Below are 9,494 nucleotides of genomic sequence, written 5' to 3'. Positions count from 1 at the left end.
CCTTAATTATATTCATGATCGGTTTTGCCCTAGACTACAGCGCTAAGGAGACCCTCTTCTATCAAAGTCAATTAAATGGTTGCTATTCTCCTAAAACCCAGCAATAAAACAAGAGCTGTACATATCCATTAAACTGCAGTACACATCCATTAAACTTGCTTTTGCTGCTGCAGTTCATTTACTGCCAGGTTTGGACTTGATTCTGATCTTGTTTATGTGGGTTTTACCCTGGTGTAATTGCAGAGACTTCACAAAGTGAGTCCGGCTGATTTACTCCAGCGTGGTACAGATACTGACACAGTTACAAAGGGGATGAGACAGATACTTTCATTTCAAAGACCTGCAAATAATCTTTGTGCATCAATAAACCCACGAGATTAATGGTTTGCTAAACAGCCAGGTTATTCTACACACACTCACACAAATCTAGATGCAGCGTTTGAACACCAAATTTCTCCTAGAGCTAGGAAAGCGTTCTCCCTGCAAACACCTTCAGGGAGTTGGTGCAGAAGAGGAGCACGGTCTGAACGCTCCTCCTGTCCCCTCGGATCCTGGGAAATAAATAGAGTTGGAGGTGACAACAGCGGGTGCAGCGCTGGGGCTGGCTGGGCCATCTGCGCAGAGCTGATCCCCCGCTACGTCACGAGCTTCATTCCCGAGTTAGCAGCAGAGCAATCCCGAGCTGGGAAGCCCCAGGCCCTCAGCTGCACTCAGTTGTCAAACTAAATCGCTGAAGAAGAACAAAAGTTTCTTTTTCCCTTTATATGAAACCTGGCTGGGAGTTTGCTTGTGTCAAGAGGAATAATGCCCTTAAGTTTGGGACTGAGTTTCTCCGGTGTTTTTTTCAGACACGAAGAGCTTTACTGCATCTCTGCTGTCAGCCATGCCAACCCTTTTAAAACAAACCTTCAGAAAAGCATCTGGAGCTTCTCCCCTTTACCAAGACTGAAACCCCTGTCCCACTCCCATCCCCCTGAGCTCTAGTAGTGCCCTGGTAAACGTACGTTCCCTCCTGCCTGTTGAGGTTTTATCATATAGGCGGTGTCAGGGATGATGCTGTGATGGTAGATTTAGCTCAGGCACCAGGCACGGACCATAGCGCATCCAGAAAGTTTAACTTTTTATAACTGCTGTTGGTATTTCAAAAAGCTTGTGGGGAATCTGCTCATTCAGTGCAGTGCAAGACAAGGCATTGAAATTATCAGCACTTTAAAGATACCTTTGCTTTCTTAAGATTTCCTTAAGAAGTCTCAGTTTTCTTAAAAGGAGCTGAAGATAACAGCGAAATGGTAGAAAGGTAGAAAAGGGGAAGGAGAAATCCACGTTTGCCTGTAGGCAGAGCATGAGGGAAGTCAGGCAGGCAGGGGGACACTTTCACAAGCATCCGCACGTATTAAAAGCTTGTGTTGCAGTGGCTTTCATACAAAGTTGGGCAGATGCCTTTGAAAAGCAGATCCATACGTCCCAGCAGGCACCAATACCACTGTCCCTTTGCCTTTCTGGAGGCTGCCCACCGTGAGCCCCTCTGTTTCTCACTCCCCTTCTCCAAGGAGCTGTAGATGCATAGAAAGAAATGCACATGTGAAGGTAGACACCAAGGACTTCTTAGTTGTGGCTGATGTGCTTGATGTGCCTTTGGGGTGACCCACGGTTATTGCTTTCATTTTGCCTCTAAAGCCGCCGCGAGCACAAAGCTGTAATGCTTCGTGGCGATGAGCAGGGCTGTAATGAACTTGGTGAAGAAGAAAAGGTCACCACGCCCTTTTCTATTAATGTGGCCCTGCAGAAAGACCCAGTGACTAATTAAAACTGTGGGCTCCACATCCTTACATCTCTACTGGCCCTAATTATCTACCTCTGCGTGCTTCCTCATGAAGGGGAAAAACAACCCATATTCCATTTAATTGGCTTAATTTTTATAACTACATTCCCCCCTGAGATCCATTTCCAAAACAATTTGGACTGTTCTTTCAATACCCTTTTCTTATATCCTTATGATTATCTCATTCATTCTAATTTGGAAAGAGGCCCTATGAAAGAAAGAAAAAAGCCCAAGTTTCTTTTGTTTTATGTAGTGCATGATGTGAATTTCCTGACAGCAAGACTTCTGGGTCTCTGCCTAAGCTCCAGTGTTTGTGGCGGAGTCGTCTTGATTTTAAAATCAAAATAGGTTATTTTTGTAAATTAAAAGTTCACCTTCAAAGAAGAATAAATGTATTCACATGCAAGAAGTCTGACCAGTCTCTCCCCACCCTCTATTCCGTTAATCTTCGGTTCCTGTTCTCTGACCACTCCAAACCCTCCAGAAATATCCCCCCAAAACGTGGGGTTTGCAAAGGATTTTAGTTTTTCTCCTTCTCAGGTTGGACTTCAATTATTAAAGACAAAAGAAGAAAAGAAGGTGAGAGCTTTGAGATTTATAGCATCCAATAAAGACTCCGTACACAGTGATTTACACAGCCACAGCAGTGGTCTGACTCCAGAAAGAAAAATGTGTGGGACCGTATAATTTATGAACACCCACCTGGCATTTTCAAAATTCTCATAGCAGCAAACTATCAGGCCAATAACTCTGTTAGTGATCACCACTGGGTGTTACGTCAGGTAACAGACCCATAACATACACTTTTGTGCATGTTTATTTACTTTTTAAAAATCACGTTATCATCAACACGTAGCAAGGACACCCTATGGGCCATAGATATAGTGGGAATGTACTGGTACATTCCTGGTCACGACTTTAGGCTCGGTTTCCTGGCTATCTGCACGAAAGCCATCAAAACCAAGTCTTTATTTTAGCTATTTCAGCTTCCCAGGGTGAGCTCTCCGTGGCTGCAGATGCTGACCCCAGCCCCCGTCTCATCAGCAGACAGGGAGCTGGAGAGACTAATTTTACAGAGGGATTTGTGTGCCTAAGTCCCTTTTAAAATTCCAGACCGAAAGCCTGATTCAATTCTTCTCTTTTCAGCTATCTAAAGGTAAAGCAACCAGTTTCAGGTGTGCTCAGTTCAGCAGGGAAAGGAAGCAGCTTCTGAAGGCAGTTGGTCCCACCTCTCTGAGGAGACTGCAAACAAGCTCCAGTACCTGATGCCAATGCCAAGAGGATATATTCCTTTTTTAATCAATTCTACAATGTTTCCACACCCCCACTGTACAGGAGGACGCATCTGGGAGTGTCACACTGGTAAATAATAGCAGAGGGAAAGAATGATTTAGTGTGCAAGGCATGGGAGCTAAGAAATGTTTCTAGTGAAGAACTGAAAAGCGCTGGGGGGGTTGATGAAGATGAACAGGGAGAAAGGCTGACTCAGATGGAGGTGTGATGGTGCCGAGGACACATGGGGAATGTTGAAGGAAGAGGAGTGCAAAGAGCCCCTAATTTCTCTTCCCCTCTGTTGTGGTGGGCAGGAGACCCGTTCCCTGGAAATACACACTTCTGCAGGTGCCCCAGTTCCCCGGAGCTGGAGCGATGACAAGTTACGGCGTGTGAGAAAGCTTTAAAACATATTGATATTTATGGGAGATCATTCCACTTGCAAGCCGTTACAGCAAAGCTCAAGCTGGGCATGAAGCTGAGCACCGTAATGCTCTCTCCTCCTGCTTCTTTTCCCTTTCCCCCACCCTTCCTGAAATACAAAGCACGCCTCAGTGCTGAGATATATATATATATATATATATCTATATATCTATCTATAGCTAGCCTAAAAGCAACGGAATAAATGAGTCAGCAGCATCCGAGTCCAGTAATGAGGTAACACCTTCGAGCAACAGACGGTGAGAACTACATGCCATAGCTGGGCTCTGAAATACCAGCCCCGTGCTGATGATCCCTCTCCAAAGGAACACTTCATTCTGTTTTCTTGGAGGGAAGCGAGCGCTGCTGGTCCTGCCGGCATCGATGCGGGGTGGAAGCTCAGTGGCAGGGACAGATGGACCCGGCCGTGAGTCACGGCGGGGAGGCTCCTCGCGGCAGACGGCGAGAGGGAAAAACAACTCCACGGCGTGGCAATCTGCCTGTTTCCCCATGCACGCCAGCAAAGCATGGGGGAAGCACCGAGCAGGAGCAGCCCTTGCGAGCCACCCAACCCCTCGCTGGCTGCCCCCTCAGATTGGGATGCCCAGGAGAGGAACCAGGTCGGGTCCTTGCACGGTTCTTGGAGGAAGACTCCTCTGGGTGGCTGGAGGATGGGCTGCGCTCAGCCTTCATCTGCGGCTGAATCTGTCCCCATCTCTGGATCCGGCCCCAGAGCTTCAACCAGAAGGAAATTGCCCCAGAAAGCACGGGGAGATGATGAGAAAGACATTTAGCACCGTGCCAGGGTACACACACACTGGTGAAAGGTGCGGGAGGGGGAAGAGGTAATTGGTTAGACATGATTTTTAGCAGAAGTTCCTTGATCGTTAGCATATTAATGAAGTTTTCAATAGTATGTTAACCTTTCCTCCTTCCTCCACCCTGGAAAATCACACCCCTTCTTTGGTTCAGTGAAAAGGGTTGCCCTGGGGGGGAAGCGGTTCTTCCAGAGGATAGAGTCACTAGATTTAGTGTAAGAAATATGTTACTCTGAAAAACACTTTTGGTGGCTGAAGGCCCCCTAAATCACTGGGATCCTGCCTGTGCCGTGCTCCAGCCCTCTGCAGCTCAAGGCCCAGCTCTCTTCTCAGGATAATCTCCTTTTTTATTTATTTTGTCACGGGCATTTATTTATCGTTTCATGGACTTTATTATTCCATAAGAAAACATGACAGGGTAAAAAAACTCAGCAGGGATAATAGATGGTATATAGGTGCCAAAAATAAAATATCAGCAGATGCTACACAGGAACTAAAGGTGTTGAAGAGCTTTCGCTGCTTTCATGTTCCTCAGGAAGCACCGTGCCTTCCCTCTCTCCAAAACTCTCTTTAGTGAATGAAACCGTAGTATTCTCACAGTATTTCATACAGAAGACTCCAGTTACTAACCAAGGATGTGCACTAAGGCAGAGGAGATCTCTTCCTCAGTCTCCGAGAAAAATAGCTTTGGATAAAATTGATTCCTTCATTCCTCAAAGCCTTTTATTTCACACAGGTGGCTCCTCCAGCCTTTCCTGAAACAGCCAGTCCGGGCAGACAGGACAGATGATTGCGTCTTATTTCTCCTCATTACTATTGTTGCCACAGGCTCAGAAATATCTCCTGCATGCAGCACCAGTCGTAAAAGGGCTAAGCTGAAACCTAAGCCCCGGACGTGCCACGGGATTGATGAATTCAGCATTGGCCCTGGTCTGGTGGGCCTTGTAAGCTCCTATAATTTCATTTTTCATGCCGTGATTTATGACTTAAGGTGGAAGGTCCTGCTTGTGTTATTTCTGAGGAAAGCGCTAGGGGTTTGCAAACAGCTTTGCACTTTGGGACTGAGTTGAAAGGGGAAAAGGAAACCGCACGAACATCATCATCAGCAAATCGTGAGACGCTGTGCAGCTTTGCAGAAAGAAGGGACATGGAAACGTCTCACCAAGTATCTTAGGGCTGTGGATGGCAACGAAAATACTAATCTTTTCTTGATTGCCTGTCAACCAAAATTATTCATCCCGGGTGAGCAGATATTTGCAAGGCTGCATTTCTTTGGTATTTAAACATATGGGAAGGGATCCATCACAGTGATAAATGAACCTTGACGCATTTAGAAAATCAGCTAAACCCCAAATCTGGGCAGGGACCGGCAGCTTTTTCCCCTCTTTGGGGGAGCTGAAGCAGCCTCACCTCTGCACCACACCGCAAGACAAACCTGCCCCGCAGCAGGTGCAAGTGAAGCAGAGCCTGTGGCAGACGGGAGATGCAGCTCGGGCTCTCCGCTCCCACAGCCAACGCAGGTCGGGGACCAGCCCGACCCGGCGGTCTGGACAGCAGTAAATAAATTAACAGGTAAAACCAATATAAATGGAATGAGATGTTCATGCCCTGTGGCATCCCACACAATCTCTGTCACAGCTGGGCCTCCTGAACATCCTCCTGCTTGATTAATATAGATATGGGAGGAGATTCACCTCCACGCACTCTGATTCTGGAAGCCTGGCTCTGAAAAGCAAGGGGAGCAGTGACAGTTCTGTCAGGACGAGGAACCATCGGGCTGGGGACACCTGGGCGCCTCCCCCTGTAACCCCCATCATCCCCAGATGAGCCTGAGAAAAACGCAACTCTGCATCCTGCGTTCAGGACCGAAGCCCACGGATCTGATCCTCACCTGGTGCAATGGGACACGGCGCTGCTGGCGTCAGCCGAGCATCGGTGCCCTGCACCAGCCGGGGAGAAGTCCAAGATGCCTTTATTAAGTGCAGTCGAGAAAGCATCTTTATGTGATTCTCTCTATAAATCATCTATACAGTGCCTATAAATCTCATCAGTCAAAGGAAGCAATACTCAATGATTTATTTTTACAGCGGGCTGAAAAATTTTCCTCGAAGCATCTCTTTTAGGAGAAAATGGCTTTTTAACAATATGGACATCTGGCAAAGGTTCTCATTTTGAAAAGTTTCTCAGCCAGAAAAGACCCATTTCTGAAGATTTCTGGAATTTTGAATGATGAAAGGAAAATTGAGTATTTTGTCTTGGATTTTCTCCATCTTCCCCACAAGAAAAGGGATGCATGTACTTCAACCCCACTCCATTTTTCATTATTAGTTATGTGTAGGCTTCTGATGCATCGGGGACGCGTTACAGGGCAGCCATAGCGTTACATGACACAGAAAAATCTCTGACCCATGAACCGTACAGTCAGGCTCGAAATATAATGGATGAAATGCGAGACAAGAAAACAGGTAGAGAAAAGCTGCAGACTGGGAGAGGGCAGCAGGCTGGGACCCAGCCACGCGTTTAGCCCCTTTATCCACCTCGAACTCGTCGTGCCCTTGACCAAGACATGTAAACCATCCTCTCCCCAGCTGCTGCGAGACGGGGTAAGGCTGTTACTCACTTCTGCCTCGGACTCATCCTTGCTCCCGCAGCTTCTGTTTCCTCTGTCCACGCACTGGCCCCTATTTCCAGCCAAAGTCTTTCAGGGCTGCTGCAATAAATGATAACAGTAACTATATAATGAGATTCCTACTTCCCCCCCACACACCTTTGTTTTATTTTTCAGGCTTGATTACTGAACTCATATTTCCTCCAGATAATTTACACTATCTTGGCTGCAAACAAATGGGCAGTTTATTATCGGCAATTGGCCTCTGTGAGAGGACTGTAGCTGTTCTTGTACCGATGGGTTTGAGCTCTGTTTTATTTTACCTCTGACTGATATTTCTAAGCCCTTTCCCGGGCGAGGAGAGATAGTGCATTTGTTATTGATAGAATTTCCATTTAAATTGAGGATGTTGCTCAGTGCAACACGTGTGCCAGTTAAACGAGACTCTTCCCTCCAGCAAAAGGCAGCAAATTATATGAAGGGAAAAAAAAAAATGTTGGGAAGAGGAGGGGGAAAGCGAGAAATCACAAAACGTAATATGAAATCCAGCCGGATATATGCCTGCAATAAAACATCTAGATCTTAATAAGGCTGTGGGTAAAGCTTGGATTACACACCCAGCTTTATATGCTATCTGCTATTCAGCAGCTGCTTCCCTTGAAAGCTCCTTTCTCTGCTTGCCAATCCGATTAGCTCGCTAGAAAATTAGAAACAAAACAACATGAAATCTTTTGCTTTTAAAAAAATAAATAGAAACGCAGCCATGAGAAGGGGGTTGGATCAGCCCCATAAAAGCCTTTTCAAGTGGATAATGACTCCATGGGACAGACATTTCAGGTGGATTTCCTTTTAGTCACAAATTGTTATTTGTACTGGAAATTAAAGAGAAGGATCCACTGAACAATAGGAAAATGCATCCTGATGGGGTCTGCGAGTTCTTTCCAGGCCTCCCTCTCGGCAGCAGAAAGAAGGCTCCAGAGCAGCAGGAGGAGGACGAGTCTCTCCTCCACGGCCACACACCACCAGCTCTGGAGCACTGCCCGGGCTGGGCAGCCTCTTGTGAGCAGATTAAGGGGGTCCTGACCCCCCGATGCTCAGCTGGAGCCAGCCCGGCTCTCCTCCTGAAGCACTGACACGAACCAGAGGCTGCAGCTCTGCCCTTGCAACGCGCGGTGTCCCATCGGGTCACAAACTGCTGCCCCCAGAGCGGGCTCGGGCTAATCCAGCACTCGGGTCCGGGACACTGAGCCCACTTACTTGAGCAAAGCGGAGTCAAGTGGGTGGTACTGGTGGCCTGAAGATGCTCTGTTGTGGTGATGCAGTGATGCTCTGGGTCTGTTGTGGCAGCCCTGGCTAACAGGCAGTGGTTATGCAGAGCGCAGAGGGCGTAAGGGGCAGCTCTGCCTGTCGTGGGTGGTTTCTAGCCATGAGGACCCTGTGCTACCCGGTGGGATCGTTCCTCTCCCCCTGCCTTCAGCTCCTTTCGCATTCTAATCCGAAAAAAAAAATGCCTTGCAGCAAACCAGCCTTGCCAATCGTATCTTATCAGCTCTGGGCAGCTGGGGCAGGATCTGCCGGACATGGCTATGCCAGCCCGAGTCCCATCATCCTGCCAAGTAGAAAATACCCATGCAAACGACCATAATCCCTGCAAAGGTGACAAGCAGCCTGCAGCTGCTCCAGAATTGCGCTCGGGCACGGACTCAGCTGGCCAGGCCGTCCCCGCTCTGGGTGCTGGGGACAAAGGAGGGACACCGGGAGCATAAGCTGCTTTCTAGGACTACTGTGCTGAGCCGTGTTTCTGTGCTCAGCTGGTTTGTTCCTCCCAGGCAGCACAGGATCCATGAGACAGGCTCTTTTTATTGCCATTTGCAGGGTCACCTCTAAGTCTAAATCACAGGTGTGAAGTAGTCAGCTCCATATTGTACGTTGGCGGTTGCTATGGGGGAAGAAATGATTAATTTATCACCCTTTCCAAGATCTGAAGAAAGAAAGATAGAAAGGAAAAGAGAGAAGGAAAAGAAAGAAGAAAAGGGGAAAAAAAACCCTCAGAATAATTCTGCCAGAGCTGCACAGGAGCATTATTTATGGTCCAAAACTTCCACAACCTTCTGAATGTAAAGCAGAATCACAGCACCGATAACATTATGCCCTGATCAGAGAGAAAAGACATCTGAGAAGGAAAAGGAGCAAAATAATGGCATATTTTTAGCTAGCTGGGGAGATTGCAAGGGGATTTTAATTCCAAAGATGCTGAACAAATTGCAGATGAGTCTCTATGAGAATAAATAGTGTTTGGTCATAGATCAGCACGACTTGATTTTCTCCCCTTTAAGTACAACGGTATCAATCTTTAGAGGGGAGGGAGTGAAAAAAAAATCAAGGTGGCGAATGAATTATTCCTCATACCTTTCTCCTCAGGCAGGAGAAAAAGAACACCTTGCAGTCTGCAGCATGCGACCGGGAGAGGAGATGGAGGATGCCCCACGGCCACGCCAGCGGAGCAACGGCAGCCTTTTCCCAGCAGCGTGCAAGTGCTGGCTGGAATGGGCGA

The sequence above is a fragment of the Phalacrocorax aristotelis genome, chromosome 17 (assembly GCF_949628215.1).
Source record: "Phalacrocorax aristotelis chromosome 17, bGulAri2.1, whole genome shotgun sequence".
In the NCBI taxonomy this organism is placed as follows: Eukaryota; Metazoa; Chordata; class Aves; order Suliformes; family Phalacrocoracidae; genus Phalacrocorax; species Phalacrocorax aristotelis.
Note: the sequence above shows the minus strand (reverse complement) of the source record.